Here is an 18,466-nt window from a genome sequence, read left to right on the forward strand (position 1 = left end):
CATCACAGTGGACAAACAAGTAACACAATAAACAACCAGTTCTCAGCCCAAAAGGACCAGCCTTAAGGGATTACCCAGCGCCATCACATTTCTCACTGACACCAAACACTAACAACATCTCCAGCATGCACACACATTCGATTCAACAATGTTACACTCAGTCTCAGTGCACACATCAAATAGCTGAAAAGGACCAGCTAGTCATCGACACATAAATGAGCCCTGCAACATCAGCTGGGGTAATTGAACACCTAATTTCAAGGTGATAGAAAAACTAAATAGTGGAAGAGTTCTATAGACTAAAATAAAGTTCACAGAAAAAAACCATCAAGATTCTTTATGGAATTCATTGAATTAAATTAATCATATTGAACTACAAAAAGCAAGGATCTCACTAAGCTCCATCCATGCCTGAGGCCAAGTAGGGGAAACTCAGACCGAGACCAATTCAATTTATTTTCAGCCAGGTCTAAATTTTTGAACAACAACTGCACCACAGTTGATGTTCTGGGACTACAATTACTATCACTAAAATGAACAGTATCAATCCAAAGACTTAGTGCCACACAAAATGGAAGAAAAATATCCTTCACATAGATTATGTCTCTCCCAAAAGATTCAAGTGTTTGTGCTTTAGTCTCATTTTAAGGGCATTTTATGGTACTTTGATGGTGTAAAACAGGTCAAGGAAAACCTCTAAATTAGGAAAACACCAGAAAAAGAGCTATGAGGGTCCTCTTCTACCGCCTCACATTCCCCTCAGCCCACGGCTCTCAGAGGAGATCCCTGCTTAGGAATATACTTGGGGCTCTTGGATATTCTCTTAGGAATATACTGAAACCTCAGGATTTCACTTTGGCCTCAGGTGTCTGTCACCTCCCAGGGAGCAGACACACAGGGGTGCAGCAGCATCCTCCCTGTCCCCAGGAGCACATCCACGGCCAGAGCTGCACAAAGCCATTTTCGTCTTCTGTGTGTTCTTCTCTACACAGCCACATAAGTCTGGAGTAACTCCATTACTGCAGCAAAAGGGCAGAGGCGTAAAACTGAGCCTGAATGAGGTCAGATGAGTACAGCTCTCAGCTAATGTGTGAAATGCACACTCGGTTTCATATCATTGATTTGATCCACCACTCTGCAGTTACCAATCAAATGGCTGTTTAGGAGCCTGACATCCAGAACCAATATTTTAAATCAGGAAAAAAAGACCATCCAATCACATTAAGGAAATGGAGAACATGAACTGAAATTTAATATCTAATTACATTATCCATATATCCACTATGCAGTCAGATTATAAAAATCTTGAATGACTAAAATTTGGTTCACAGGAAAAGAATCTTAGACTCTGCTTACTCCCAGGCTAGGGAATTAGAGTCTTCATGCAGAAAGAAAGGAGCCACACTGTATTTGCACTCACATAGTGAAGCTGGATTCTGAAAAAAAATTAGTATGGGCACTAGATCTTCCGATGTTTCAGAGAGGAAAAAAAGTATGGAGTTTAAAGAAAAATGGTAAAACATTGGACAAAATCCAACCCATCCTCTTCTGATACTCGAATTGTGAATTGCAGTACACAAATTTGGAATCTGACTCTCAGCAAGGACAACTAGATTTGAACCATCCCTTGTAAAAAAGGTAAAACTGAACCAGAGTAAATCTCTCTGTGTGAGCCTGTCCTAGAGACGCTCAATAGGAAAATCCCTATGAAAAACCTCCCACCCTTTTGTGGAGCTTAAGGAGGCCATTCAGAGCAATATAAAACACCTCTTGTCAGACTGCAGATGTCCCAGCTAGGGAGAGGCACCTGCATGCACAGGGCTCTGGGCAAAGCAAAAAGAGCAAAGGGAGATGAGCACTCCACACCCTCACCACATCCTGACAGGCAGAGCATGCACCTACCTGAGATCTTGACCCCACACTGTGCTGCCTGCTGGATTTGATGGAATGTATGTGAAAGAGGTGCACTGAAGCATAAGACTTTTGGGGCGTTTGGATGGTGGGGAGAGGGGACAGATTGTTGTTGTGGCAAACACTCTTCTGGGCAGCCAAAGAGGAATCTTCACAAGCCAGAAATATCTGGAGCAAAGGACTGTGGCCCCAAAGCCTCAAAGTTAGGGCTCTCTAGCTGACAAGGGAGTTCTGGTTTTTTCCCCTGGCCTTTATCTGATACAGATCTAATGTAACATGCGTAGGCAGTCCAGGGACTTTTGTTGATCATTGTCTTAATTGGCTGAAGTGCAAGGAAACTGTTCTATGTATTGATTTTCTAATCAAATTAATGTCTGGTATTTACCCTCCATATGTTTATTCCTCTGTTGTGCAAGGCTCTCTAATGTCCCATGGGATTTGTGTCCAAGTTAAAAGTTTCTTGTCCTGTGCCTTCTCTGAATATGCACAGAATGCATCAGGCTCTCATGCCCATTAACCACCAACTGAAGGGGAGAATTTATTTATCTTTTTAATCAATGAAGCTGCTGATAAAGAATTAGCCTTGCATTTAGGGAAATCAGTTTCATTATGAATTACACTGCTTCAGATTTCCTCCCTCACCACATAGCCTGACTTACTCTTGCCTTGGTTTCACACTAAGAATCCTGGGGATGATGAAGATGTCAGAAGTTTTAGGTTGGAGACAGCAGTGATGAGACCACTGAAATCTCTCTACCATGCACAGCGCTCTGCAGGATGCCTGTCCTGAGAAGCTGGGTTCTGCCCTCCCTGGCTCCAATGGCTTCTTCACCAGATACTCCATTTATTTGGCCTGGGAAGTGAGTCCTGAGCCAGGGGAAGAAAATCTTATACACGTTTCAGAAGCATCTCATAATGCAACCGAGGAAAATCTTGTTACAGTGCACTCCAAGCAGCCTATTCAAGGTAATCACATTTATATTTTTTAAATGAGGCAGCATTCACAAAATTCAGCTTTGCAGCCATGACATAAACAAGCCAAGACATAGTCCAGAAGCAACAAAATAGTTTATGACACTTCCTGTGCTCAGCGTCCTCCTTTCTACTTCCTAATGAACTTTAATAAGAGGATGTACCAACATTTATGTACAGCAATCTCCAGGCTGGCCACTTCATATAAATGCCTTTCTCAATAAAGGAAACACCATGCAAGGTGGAAAATTAAAGATGAATGCCAAACTTCTTTCTCTATAATTTAGTTAATTAATTTAGATGCCCAAAAGAGCATCTGCAGTAGGCTTTTAAAGGTTTATTGTTTTGATGAAGATATTTTTTGTAGAAGAGATGTAAATTTGCTTTCTTTGTTTATCAATTAATTTATTTAGTTACCCCATAGTAAAAGATAGCAGATATAAAAGAAAGTGGATCTGAGTCACTTAGAGGTTTTGGAGAAACAGCTGCAGAACTGGTGGTGAGGTTTCAGAATAGGAAACAACCTAAACTAAGGGAACAATTCAAGGGAATTACTTTCACTCAAGGACTGAAGCAAAATACACCTAAAGAAAAGAGTTTGACTTACTTTAATTTGAAAAACATCAAAATCTGGTGCCAACAACACCCTCTTTATTTCAGAAATACAGCTTCTAATATTGATTAAACAAAAGCATGAGTTAACACATGCTTTTAACCATGAAAATAAATACATCTCAGCAAAGTAATTAAGTCACTCTTATATGGCTTCTTAAATAAGGTTGAAATTCTGAACTTCATTCTGCAAAGTGCTTTGGGGCAAAAGTTTTGAAAATTAATCTGAAAGTGCCAATACACTGCCATCACATTTTAATGAATTTGTACAGAGATAAGTGAAGAACAATGGATTCAGGATTTTTCTGGCACATCATTGCTGAGAACAAAAACTACTATATTTTAAGAAAAACAATGTATTTCAAGAAAGCTGTCCTGGAAAGAAGGAGATTATATCAGGACCTGGAACTTACCTTGTGCCACAGCATGAGTTTAGCAAAGTCTGTCACAATCAAACTAAAACAACAAAGTCAGAATTATTTCTCTATAGCAACAATGATCAGCTCTCAAGAAAGATGAATGTTATTGTGGAAGCAGCATGATGTCATTGTAATTAGATCTATAAGCTGCAATCCCACTACTCACAAAAAAAAAAAAAAAAGCCCCACCCAAAAAAAACCCAAAACAAACAAAAAACCATGCATACAAGCAAAAACAACAAAAACAAAAAAGCAAAACAAACCAACACCCATATATGACTTAAAATGAAAGAGAAATTTCTTGAGTGACAGATATGTTTGTTGAGATGCCTACCTACTTTCTATAGTATTTTACATATCAAAACAATTTTCTTTCTAACCTTCAAGCTCTGATTTGTCTTTCATTTTGATGTGACTTTCAAAAGAGACAAGGCATTGTAGTCAGACCACAGTATGAGGTCTGTAATATGCTCTGATGGGCAAAGCATTTCTGCTGTCTTGGTCTCACAGTAATTTATTAATGGATGGCCTGATAATGCTTATTATGTGCCTGAGATAACCTCAAAAGACCAAGCAAATACAGCCAGACTTAAATACTGTATGTTTTTATGAAGGTTTCTTAGCAAGAAATTGGATTTTCAATGCAAAATATGTCACATTTTTGAAGAAAGAAACAACCAGACCTCTGAGAGCATACTATATGTAGAAGGTGTTTGGGAAATAAGCAAAAGCACACCACACGTCTTCAAAATTATTTAATTCATCAAAGGGCAAAGAAATCTCATTGAAACACAGCGTTCTGTAACTTTTATTTCTGATCCACATGTCGGTAGGGAATAGTAGTTTTCTAGTATTACATTATCTTGTAAGAGTTATTGACAAAAATACAGTCATATCATCCAGACTATAAAGATGAGGTGATCCCCTTTTATTTCCCTTGTTAGCATTTAGTCATGTACTTCAAAAGAATTTCTGAAAACACAGGTTTTCCTAGTACCATTGCACCTAACGATGCAGAGCTATGTTTCATATTGAACCTTTTATTTGTAACCAAATGCATGCTTTTGAATTAAATTAGTCTTGGGGGCTTACTCCTCTGCCAGCTGCTATTTGTCCTGCAGGAAAACAACTCCCTGAAGAAATGCAAATAGCTCATGGTTCTTGAGGGCTGTGGGACAATTACTATGCTATCCAAGCTCTCAAAATTGCAGTAAGTAGGTTATATAGCCTTGGCATCCTCATTCCATATGGCTGCAGCTGAAATAAGATGCTTAGGTGGGTTGTAAAGTGACATAGTTTGAATACACATAATTGTATCTTAAGCTCAGCTACAAGCCCTGGGCCACCACTGGCTCAATAAGGGATCAGACATGGGTCAATTAAATTCTGTGAACATTTTATTATCTGGGAGCTGAAAGTCTTTAGCTGAGATTAGACAGCTACAGATCTTCACAGATTATAAACACTGCTCTGATGCACTGCTGCTGCTTGATGCAAAGAATATCATCTTTCAGTGCAGATAGAACTGAAGGGGAAATAATGTGAGAAGGTAATTAATTTCAGGATACACTAAAATGCAGCATTGATTCTGTGCTTTACACACGGGAGTCATTAAATGGGGCTACTTTTGTAAAAGTTACATGAGCAATTAAGTGAGAACATGGATGAAACCAGCAGCTTTTCTACCATAAAATATTCCTGTGTTGACAGACTGCAAAAGCTATTTCACTGGAAAAGGTATTCCCACAAAAACTCCTGTCCAGCTCTTGTCAACTTTTCCTGCTTTATTTGGGATCACCAAAATGAAAGAGTTAATATTAAAAGACAATGGAGATAGGTTTTTGCTATGTGTTACTGCATTTTTGTCTTAAACTGGACTGACTTGCCCAGCTCTTTCTGAAACCCCACCATGCTGTTTGGGAGGAGGTACCATGGGGGCCAGCAGTTGCACTGAATTTTTATGCTACTCTTCCCATCATTACCTTTCAGTTTTTGAATGCTTTTTGTTATCCCCATGGGACAGATTACTGTGCAGACTGGGAAGTCCCAGATCACAGAATACTTGGAACTTTTCTGCTTTCACACTTTCCACTCCTTTTCCTTCCTAATCATGGTATAATTCTTAAAGTAATTATTAATTTACCTTTAATTTAAAATACTCCTAATTTGATTATTCTCATTATTCTTGCAATACTTATTACTTTCTTCCCCCTTTAAAGTATTTTTAGAAAGGATTTTCAATGCAAGACTTTGCAAATGCAAATTTTAGCAAAAAATTAATGCAAATCAAGATTTATTATTCAAAAATAGATTAGGAGTTTATTCATTTTTTAGAAACAAGTATCCTATCTACTTCACAAGAACAGTTCTTGGATCTTGGACTGTATTCTGAGGCACTTACAATTCAGTCTTGACTAAAGATACAAGAACCAAATATTAGTAAAAGGGGTAAGGAGGAAACATATTTCTTTTCCCCCAGGCAACACCTACCTGACTGTGTAGCACCACTGATGCCATTGATTATGCTAAACACATTAATAGAGTGCCTTTATTAACAAATATGATGCAGAACTGCAGATTTACTCTATTTTGTGAAGCACAAAGTATCTGCTATTTTTCATTGTGATATCACTCCCAGAGCCTAAAAAGGTACTTCTTCCCAGTTTCCTAAAAAAATACTATGTTTAATGTCATGTGGTCTAAATGCAACCGCACCAGATAATGGGACAATATGTAAGAGATTTATGAAATAATTTTTAAAAGGCAGAAATTTTAAAATATAAATTCATTTAGGTAGTTAAGAAGCTCTAAGGAAAAGGTGCCCCTGAAAGGGTGTTGGGGTTTTTGTCAGGTCCATCACAGATAAGCCTTAGTCCAACACTGTATTGTATTGTAACAGCTATCATGCCATTTTATGTGGATATATCACAAGATTTACTGAAAATGCACTGGAAAGGGTGCATATAGCAAAGATAGTGGAGATTACTGTTTCACAAAAAAATATAAGGTTAGAGATGGTTCAAAAGCCAAACCACTTTGGGTTTGTATTTTCCAATTTGGAATTCTCAAGGTAGACATTCCAGATTGCATGGGAGCATACAGACAAAAGTGGCCAGGTTTCCAGTGTCACCAAACATCCCAATTAACACAGGAGTGTATGTGTTCATGTCTATGAAAATTGGAATTCATGCTTTGCCCTGAGGCTAGACACCTGCTTTGGGGTAGCCAAAATCTGTGAGGTTTTGTCTTAGTTCAAGGTAGTTCACAAAATTAATACAAAACATTGAATGACCAAAAATGTTTTCTAGGCTCATATCTGGCTATCTGATTTCTTGAAATAATTGCAGGTAATGGAAGCAATCAGGAAGTTGGAAAGACTTTTATAAGGTGTATTGGGTTTATGTGGCCAGGTTTATGTGGCCAGGCGGCAAAGGGGAGTGCAGGGCCCTGCAGACCTGCGGAGAGAGGAGCTCACGCTGGAGCTGTGACCCCATGGGGGACCCATGCTGAAGCAGGCTGTGCCTGAAGGAATGCATGCATGGAAGAGTGACCCACGTTGCAGCAGTCAACAGAGAACTGTTGCCTGTGGTATGGACTCACACTGGAGAAGGTCATGGAACACTGTTTCCTGTAGGAGGAGCCCATGCAGAGGCAGGAGCAATGTGCAATGAACTGACCTTAACCACCATTACCCATCTCCTTGCACCACTGAGGGGCAGAAGGTAAAGCTGGGGAGGCAAGATTAGGGAAATTTGCTTTTAAGATTTATTTTATTTTTCATTATCCCACTCTGGTTTTGTTAGTAATAAATTCACTTGGTATCTTTTAAGTCAAGCCTCTTTTGCCTGTGATGGCACTTGATGAGTGATCTTTCCCAGTCCTTATCTCAGCTTGTGAGCCCTTTGTTATATTTGTCTCTCCCGTGTCCAGGTGTGGAGGGGAGTTGTTATATTTGTCTCTCCCGTGTCCAGGTGTGGAGGGGAGTGATAGAGCAGCTTTGGTGGATGCGTAGCATTCAGCCAGGGTCAACCCACTGTATATGGGAAGGTACTAAATAAAAATAAACCATGGTTTATTTTTCTAATAAAATTAGAAACCATGATTTCTAATAGAGTAATGCCTCAGAACCAGATACTTCTCTTTGTTGGGCACATCTATGCAAAAAACAGGGAGAGACTAACAAGCAGAATAAGGACTATAGATGCCTGCATTGCTTTATCTCCACTCATTACACAATAGCCAAAGAATATCCAGTGAAATCAACTGGTATCCAGTTGCTACAAGGATACATGGGTCTTCGTGAACAGTAATTGACTTTGGAATTCACTACTGCAAAGTGCCTCTGAGAATCTCCGCTTCTGAGCAAAAAGAGGAGCAGAAAGTTTGCTCACACACTGGACTTTCAGGCATTGCCTCTGCTTAAACATTACACTGTTCTCAGCAGCTCCAATTTAGTTTCTTGCAAAGGCATATCTGGGAGAAGTTCCTTTTGCGCAGCTGTTCTTGCATGGACAATGCACCAGTTAGTCTCTTTCTGCCTTCCAGTGATATCCTCAAAGGATTCAATATTCCCAGATGCACTCCAGGCTATAAGAGATGAGTCCTTGGTTTCATGTTGTGAAAATGTCACTTTCAAAGATCTGACATTTTGCTGACATTATCTCTCATATTTTGAGTAAAAAAAAAAAAAAAAAGGAAAAAAAAGGAAAAAAAAAAAGGAAAAAAGGAAACCACAGAAGAATCATTATTATGTCTTTGAACCACCATTTGGGCCTAGACACGGTCTGGCAGACACACTTTGCTGCAGAGTGGCAGTGTGAGTGCAGCCCAGTTGGTACCATCAGCCCTGGAGCTCATTTCCTGGCCTTCCAGCACCGTGAGATGTGCCACATCTTTTATCCTCAGTTAGACAAAGATGTATCTGAGGTTTGCAAGAGAGCATCAGGACCTACACAGATAAATCAAATACAAAATAAACAGCACCTTAGCTGTGAATCCTCATGTTTCAGGGGCAGTAGTTAGCAAAATTCCTGTGATTAGACAGAAACTACAACATCCACAAGTTTACAAAATAGGCAATTGTGATATTGTTTCCCATCTTGCTCAGTACAAATCTTTACATCCCACTATCTGGATTGAATCTGAAAACTTCTGTGATTCTAATATTGGCATCTGGCCATGTTTCTGTTCAGCTACCATACCTCTTAACACAGGATGGTCAAATAGTTCTGCTACTACTGTTCTCTTTGAAGTTTATGAATGTAAAGCATTAACCTATTTCCAGCACGAGATACCATATGATCAAATTAAAATATGTAAATTTCACACAAGAGCTTCCTGTGGTGCATGAATTTTCTGTTAACAAGTGCTTTCCAAATGAAATAAGTGTTCTTAACTCCTCTTAGTACGAGTAGAAGACATCAAGCATTTCAGGATTAGACTTGAGCCCCTCAGTCCTTGCCTGTCTCCTGGCAAAATATGTTATCTGGTCTGAATACCAAAAGTTCATCTTGCCAAACACCACATGATCCTCCTCCTGCAATTGAAACACATGGGCAGAGAATTGTTGGATCAAAGGTAAGCATCTGAGAATATGATTTAATGTGACTTTGTTGTCTACATTCTCTTAATCAGTCTTGAAGGGAATAGAGAGCTCTATGGATCAATTAATTGAAATCTAATGGCTTGAACTGGTTTTCCATCAATTCTGTGGGACTTCCACAGAGACTTATCTCAGACACCAACAACTACAATAGATGTTTACCATTAAGTGAGGTGAATCCCATAGCACTTTACATGATTCAATAACTTCATCAATTGGACTTGACTGTGTTGCAGGTAAGTTCTGCATGGTCCTCACCATAAAAGGAACTTTTCAGTTTGCTACTGTTGTTGCAGGGATGCTTGTGCACACAAAAGCACATCACACTTTTCCAACCTTACTATCTGCCTTGGTAAAAAAAAACATTATTTCTGAAAAAAACCTCACTTTGGCCTTTTTTAGACTGTCACCAGACACCAAAACTACCCTCATTTCATCAGCATTTCTTCATGTGGGATTTAGCCAGCAGCACAGAGGCCAAGCAATGGCATAAATGAGCTGAGAATGTTGGATGGCAGCTGAGACTCTTATCCCAGGACAACGGCTTTCCTCTGCCTGCATCCCAGGTCTTGAAGATTGCCACAGCTGTGGGACTCAGCACCTGCTGCCACCTTGGCCTGATGCTGTGCCAGAGTAAGCTCTAGGTGCACACACCCTCACACACACCTGGAGACACTTATTTCCTTTACTTCCCTCTTCTTCTCCAAGGTAATTCCCTTAAGAAACCTGCTGATGGACAGAGATGGAGGAGAGGGGACCACATCCTGCAGGAGTATCCCCTCACTGCACACAGGAATGAGTCAGAAAGGGAGCATGAGTAGTAAACTTGGTGATGTTTCCCTTCAGGAAGGGCAAAGAAAAGGAATAGGAAGGAAAAAAAGTCGGGACTCCAACTGTGGTATTCAAGTCCTCAGGAACAATTCACAAACACCTTTGGGAGCATAGTTTTTTCTCCTCCTCCTTTTCCTCTGTTGGCTTGGGTGCTCCTGTAGGACACAGGAGATAAAGGTGTTAAACTGCTGATTCTGAGGAAGGAGTCAGATCTCCTACTTCATGGGCACCTCCTGGTATTTTCCTACTGCACTCAAGCATTGAGCCTGTACCTGTGTTAAAGGGAAGTGACCACAACTGCATTCAATGAGGAATCAAACCTTTGCATTTATACAGTATGCATTTGGAAAATTATGTTTGATTTCAGGATCCTAGAGTTTTCAAGCAAAAGGATTCTCATTTTCTGGGCCATCAGTGGGCTAAGACATCAACTAACCATAAATTGCTCAGACTGGGGGAAATTTTATCATAAAAGGAAACTTTCAAAGGATGGCTCAGGTACCTCAGAGTTCAGTGACATCTAGACAGGTGGGTTTATATTGAAACTTTGGGCTTTGGGAAATTTCAGACATGTAATTTTTCCCCTAGGGTCAAATCCCTTTGTTCACTTTTCATATTACTTGAAACAGAAACTATCTTGTAGATGAAGCAACATAATATTTAAAATTAATATGGGGAACAACGTACTAGAAGGACATAGAATCTGAGTAAAGGCAGGGTGAGAGAAGAAACTGAGAAAAAAAGTTTAAGAAGAGAAAGGTAGAATTAGGATGGAGTGGAAGAAAATGAGAATAATTATAATTAAAAATAAACTCCAGCCACTTCCCATGTTGAAAGCTCACAGCTAGTAAGCTGATTGGCATCTTACAATTCTGCCAGAGTATTACAGAAACAGCATTTGAAGTTACCATCATGTGTTTTATGTGCTTCATAATCACTTTTGTTAATAGGAAGATGCAAGATTTCATCTATACTAAGCTTTAGTACTTTACCACTGAAGTCTAATTAGTAAATCATGGAAGGAAAGGAAAGCAAGCTGCTGCTTTGCTCAACAAGCTTCTATGTACAGTCAGGATTAAATGTCAGATAAAGCCTCTGCTTTCTTAATTTTCACTTTACTCTGAAACAAAATATATGAACCATGCAATTATTTCAAAACCCTGCCAGCATTAAACTCTCCCCATCTCTTACTTCTTCCTCATCACACTTTCACCCTCAGCAGCAGAGAACAGTCTCTCCTGCTAACCTGCAGTAAACTCTGCTTATAGCTGCCTTCAAAAGGAGGTCCACAGAAACTTAAAAATAAATGAGACAAGACTAAGATTAATAAAATAGGCAAGGATAATTGTTCATTTTTTTATGACCCAAATTCAATCCATTAAGGGAAGTGTATAAGACTCCCTTCTAGTTAAATTGACTGAAACATTCTGCAACAACGGAGAATAATAAAGCACAATTAAAAGTGAAAGTGACCTGGAGCTTTAAATATCTAAGAACCATGGTAATGGAACAAGGAGGCCATTTAAAGGTCAGCAGCTTATAAACAATGTCCACAGAGCAATTACTCAAGAAGAAAATAGTTTCAGATGGGCCTACTGAGTAATTTATAAAAAAAGAAGGCTTCTCCCATCCTGAAGGAAGCCAAGCAAAATTAAGTGCCTACTATGAGGCTCTGGCAGCCATTGTTTCAGGTCCTACATTCAAGAGGAGCTATTCCAGCTGGCCTTCAGTGGGATCATATGGCAGGGTAAGTCTCACAATATCATGCTTACAGAGCCATGCATTTCCCAAAACACTTGCTCCTTTGGAGATGACATCTGGGCTGCAGTCCATGAACTCTGCCTGTGCAGCTGGCAGGGGTTACCTGAGCACCTGCACTGCTGCAGAGCAGGAGGCAAAGAAAACACTGACACAGTTCTCTGTGGGCAGTGTGGGAAGCTGTGTCCATCAGCCCCTTTGGTTCTCTGGCATATTTTCTGTGGCCTCTCAACAGACACACCTGCCAGCACATGACTGACACCTGCTGCCACCCTGCACAAGGAGTGAGCATCCTGGCATCACTGTGGAAGTCTCCAGTACTTCCTTGCCAAGATGAGTCCTCCTGCATGCACTGGAGTTTGGAAATTTGCCCCCATGAGGGAAATCATTCTAGAAACCTAATATAATTCCTGATATTTATAGAGATACTGTAAGCTCAAAAGGAAAAAACAAAATCCTTCTTCTCTTGGAGCCTTTCTTCATTTTTCAGACTTGAAGGTAGAACCCCATTCTAGCAGGGTCTGTATACGACAGCTGGAAATATAGATTATACCTAAAAAATATTAATTGAGTGTGTAGGAAAATAAGACTATTCCTATAACCATCCATTACAACTCTGTCAAAAATATAAAGCTAGAAAATTATTTCTCATCCAGGCAGACATATTGGGTACAGCAGTCCAGCAGCAGCAACAGCTATGTTGTGTTAGTAACAGCAACAGCTCAGCACCTACAGCAAAAAACACTAGGAAGGACTTGCAGGGTCCAGCAAGTTATTCTGCATAACCTAAATCCATATTCAGGAGAAAAATTAGTGATCTTACACATTTATTTAGCCTGTGTTCTATCTCAGCCATCAGGGAGCACGCCTCATAACCCAGTGTCCAGAGGAAAAGTCAAGGAGATACCAGGCACAAGGTATTATGACATATAGGGTTTTGTGTTCCATGCAGCTTCATCAAAACTGACATAAACCCGTCATTTCAAAAATCATCTAATGACAGAGAAGAATTATATTTAGGATTTTGGTGAATTCTTTGCAGATGTGTCTTAATTCAAGAGCAAAATAGTAATGCTACCCTACACGGCACAGGTTTCACTGACTACTTATCGGCATTTAATATTTCCTTAGTTCTTTTTCTGAATGCCTTTCTTCTACAGTGCCCATTCTGTATTTTTTTCTCCACCTGCCCTCCTGCACACCACAAGTTCACTGAATATTTTACTCCCTGTTCCTTTCATGGTCTCTTTTATCCAAGCAACTCATCAACTGAATGACTTGAAGCTTGTTCCTCCTGTGTTCAGGTTAGTTAAAAAATTAGCTGGAAGACACCAGCCACTTTGCTGTAACTGTGTCTTGTCTGTAAAGTAACATGAAACATCACATTGCATAGTGCTATTTCAAGAAAAATAGCCTCTCTCCTGTGCATTTTCTGCTGGTGCAGTTCATTTCCAGCAGGCTGGCCATGTGCCCACTATGCACAGACAGTGCATGCAGAGTCATAGGAACAGCTGATCAAACACAATCAAGAAAAATACAACCCAGTATATTTTCAATTGTCTATAAAAGAAATTTGGTTTTATAGATTTCGTCTTCATCTCTCTTTTGAGCCATAGGTGTAAAAATAAGGCAGGAAACAGGACGGATTTTCTTCCCTCAAGACTGTAAAATCACTCAATAAACCTCTTCCAATAATAAAAGCCTAAAAATGATGGTTGAAAGCCTGGCTCCACTGGAGTCAATAGTAAAACTCCCATTCACATCAGGAGCAAGTGACTTCTGCACTAATGAAAGCCCTTTAACAGTACCGGCTATGCTACAAAATACAGCATATAATAACTCCATATAATAACTTGCTATAAAACACATGCTTTTCTCCAGATAACGTCTTACATTTTTTTTTACTACTAATAAATTTTTAAAAATACTTATTTCTTCCATCAATAAAAGACAGTCAATACATAAGTGCCTATTAACACGGAGCAGCAGTTTATAAAAAGGGCTTCTGAAGACAGCATGGAAATGAAGCTGCAGGCTGAATGCTATATAGGCCAAATGGAATGGTCAAGGCTGTTTCAAGTCTCTGCTGGAAGCTACTATAGCTAGTACCAAAGCAAATGTTAAAAGCATTATTGGCCAAGATGGACTCACACTGACATCTGGCAAATTTGTACAAAACTAGGAGGAATTTGTAGTCTTCGTTTGTGTCTAACATTTTGATTTAGACTAACCAAAGCATACATACCAAAGCACCCAGACAGAAAAAACAAATTCCAGTATATTGCCTGCAAAATGCCAGCATAAAAGGATTTTAGAGAGAGAAATTCACATTGTCAGCTGTCAGTTCAGAGCGCGAATAAATCCTGGCATGTAATTGCAGCATTAGTCATGCTGGCTAACAAAGGCACCACAGAGGAGGTGGGGGACCAAGAGTGGAGAGCAGAGAGGTCATCAGCTGTCTGAGGCACCAGCTTTCCCCAGCAGACTCCAGCACGTGCTCAGCCAGCAGGATGAGGAGCCCAGGCTGGAGCATTGTGCTTGCTGTGCCCTCACTGTGCCCCACCACTGGCTTGTCCAGGGCTGGCTGCCAGCCCTGCTCCCCTCACAGGCAGCTCTGCAAGGGCTCAGGCCCTCCTGCACCACTTGTCCAGCTCAGAGGGGACAAAAGTGAGCCATCACTTTGAAGCTGTAACTGTGTCAGTGCTCCCTTGGGCTTGGAACAGGATGGAAGAGGAACAAAGGAAAAAAGCTTTTCCAAAACAGCCACAGATTGGAGATGGGCTGCTTCTGAATTCAGGCTTTGGGTTAACAACTGTGTGCCACTGCAAAGGTGGGATGAAACTCACTTCTCCACACTCAGAAAACTCTTTTGAAGAAACAGCCCTACACAGTTTTGGGGTTTTTTTTCAGTAAGTCAGTGACTAAGTGAGGGTCTGAATCTGGAAAAAAACAGTCCTCATAATGATTCCATCCATTTGTGGTTTGTAAAGAGTAGCAGGAGAAGAATAATTCTGGTAGTGGCATCTCTTACATTGTCATTGTTTGCACCTATGATGATCAGAACGGCAAATACAGAACTACGGGCATAACCCATGAAGCGATGTGCTAGATTTGCCATCACCTGAAGTAATTAAATAAAGTGTGGAAATCGTTAAAAAACATATTCTAGCCCACTCAGAAGACAAGTCCCTTCCATGGGCCTGCGTTGTACAGGTGAAGGATATGATGACAACTGCTCTTGGAGGTATTAAAAGTCATGAGTATTTGAATCTGCTTTGTCAGGGTATTTTGGAATTATCTTCATTCCACAGTTTTGGGACCTTTCAGCATTCATATTTGTCAGCTTGCAGAGTAACATCAAAAACAAAGGTACAAAGCTCAGCCTTTCAGGATATAAGTAGATTAATAGTTCCCAGGGGGAAAGGTACCTGAAAGATCCAGGCTGATTCTGAACCATTCCAGAAGGATGACATTAGACAAAGCCTTCCCCAGATCCCACTGTTCAGGGCATTTGAAATGGAAAACGGTATTGGCCACTTACAGGCACTCAAAACACACAACCTAGTGGGGTAAAAAAGTCAGAAGTGTTTTATAAGGAGCTAAAGGCACCTGAGGAGAACAGCTGTTTTAAAATAAAGAATAAAGGCAAGAAGACTGAAGAGGCTGTTTCTTTCAAATCTTGGAGAGAGCTGATATTGACAAAGAAAGGGCTTGTACAGGCCTAAGTGGAGCATCCTGCATTGCATGAAATGCAACAAACCTTCAACATTGCTTGGGTCTCCTCTTGTCACTGAGCACACCCTGTGCACAGGAGGAGCCATGCCAATTTGCCCATCTCAAGTTGCAAATTTCAGCTGGAAGCAACAATCTATTTTTTTTATTTAATTTCTGTCTAGCTCACCAAGATCATATTGTTATAAAGAGGGAGAGGTTCCACAGAGCTACAAATAAACACCAGCTGATCCTGCACAGAGGTAGATATCACAGGTCTCTCTGCTGGTCCATTATGTAGGAATAGGATGATAGGCTGCAGAATCTCAATCTTGCAATGAAGTGTGCCAGGGATTCACACAGAATCCACAGGAATCCTGCAAAACTGTAACATGACTCCCAAACAGGGTCTTTCCTTTTCTTTAATACCTAGCACAGTAGAGCTGCCGAGACACTTACAGACAGTGTTACAGCAGAATTCAGTAGCACACACAAAGCAATATGAGGTAATTGACATGATTAATTGATAATATTTTGTCCCAAATTGTTAAGCTTTTGGTCGGATTTTTGATTCTCGCAGCATGATTATGAACAGCTGGTCTCTCAAATCATCCCCAAGCCACATACTGGAGCTTCCCTGTCTGTGGACAGGGAGGAGGAGTTTGGGAAGGTCATTACTGCAAAGTCTAACATGCACAAAAAGCAGCGTGAAATTTTGGACTTGATTACTCATGTCAGACCCCTTTGGAGTCCCATAAAGAGCACATAAAACCTGACATTTCTGGGATGAGGTAGAGGGAGAAGGAAAAGCAGGAGTGAGGAGAGAGAAAAAAGGAGAGGCTGAGAAAGCCATTTTCCATGGTAATGTGATTAATAAGAGCAGGAAGAGAAGGGCTGTGATCCAAAGGGTTTAGAGAAAAAGAGTTTCAAATACCATGAACGAGGAGACATCATGGGCTGTCCCTTTTTTGGAGCTGAAAAGCAAAGAAGCAGGTAAGAAGAGGATTCAGACCAAAGAGGAAAGTAGCATCTGTGAAAGAAAGAGTAGGAGACCCTGGGGAAGTGGAGGTGGGGACAAGCAAGAAGGAAATGGTATTTTTTTTCTTGGCAATCAGTGAATCCTTCTTACAGTTTACAGACAATATTGCCTTCCCTTGGAACAGCTGGTACATTCTTTGGAGGCTGTTAACTTTCCAGCAGTGAGGTGCCCTGTGTGCCAGAGCTGTTTGGTGCACAAACAAGCAGTGGATTTGTTCACACATTTCCCTAATCCATTGACAAAAACCAGTATGGTTGCAGCAAAACTGCAAACCCCTACACACCTTGCCTGGAGGAGGAGTCTCACAGTCACCCACCAGTGGTGTGTGGGGTGCTCTGGGGCACAGACCAGGTTGGAAGGGGAATTTTGTCCACCCCTTTACCATAACCTGAACATAGACCCTATAATTCCCCAGCACTTTGACAAAAACATCTTGTTTCCTCCTCTGAAGGATGCAGCAGCATAATTAATAGTAAGAGCTACCTCACAACTGTATGCATTCTCTCATGTTTTCAGCCAAGCAAATCTTTCACTTTGTCGGGTAATTTCTTTTTAATGCGGTGCTTGCTATTATTTCTTGATAGTGATAAAAGACCTGAAGCAAAATTCTTTTCAGAGAATTCAAGAGGAAAAATAAAAAACTTTGTTGGTGAAAGGAGCATATTTAATGCATGCAGAAAGTGTTAATTAAAAATCCTTAAAGCTGACATTATAGCCCTAAAAATCACTAATATTTTGAGTCTTAAATGTCTCAGTTATCGTCACAGAACATGTCTGCCATGGCACCCATTTCTTTGGCCTGAGGCATCACTATAAAATTAAAAATGAGCATTTGGAGCTGGTAAGCTTTGATCTAATTGAGTATGTGGTAGGATCAAATCATAATATGCCCATGATTTGCTGATGCCATTCCTCCCTCCTGGCAAGGGTTTGTCAACAGATGCTAATGTACTCTGATAACCTACAGATGTTTTACAAAGTAAGATGATTTTTGCAAGTTATTTTTGTGTGTGAGCTTAACAACCCACACCACACCCCCCAAAAAAAACACCACCTCACCTGAAATTTCCATATGAACTAAAGGGCAGAGGAAGTTTTCCAGCTGTTATAATTCTGTAGGTATGACATTTACCTCTCTGTGTTTTATTGCAGCTGGCTTAGTGCACACCAAACTGTGCAAAGCTGAAAATCAATTAATTTTGGAAAAAATTTCTTTTTATACACTCTCTTCATGGAGCAAATTTCTCACCTGTTCAGGGAATTCTTTTGGCATGAAGAGGTAAAAGTGATGAATATTAAATCACTGCAACCTTAAAGAAAGTAGTGCTTACCCAAGTTTCAGTGAAATACAGATGTGTATACACATCTACCTAGATATATACATTTTACATACACATGAAGACATGATTGATGCATAGGTTTTTTGTTAATTTATAGACAGAAGTTCTAAATAAAATAAATATTTTTTATCCTTTGAGATGTCAGATAGAAAAAAAATTACTTCTGCAAATGAGAAGTGGCATCAGTCATCAGAGGAAGAAGTGTATAGAATCTGAAACAGCAAAGCAATTGAACATGAAAAGTTTGGCATAGAAAAGAAGGGTGAGTAAT

This window comes from Zonotrichia leucophrys, chromosome 1, assembly GCF_028769735.1.
Source record: "Zonotrichia leucophrys gambelii isolate GWCS_2022_RI chromosome 1, RI_Zleu_2.0, whole genome shotgun sequence".
Taxonomy (NCBI): Eukaryota; Metazoa; Chordata; class Aves; order Passeriformes; family Passerellidae; genus Zonotrichia; species Zonotrichia leucophrys.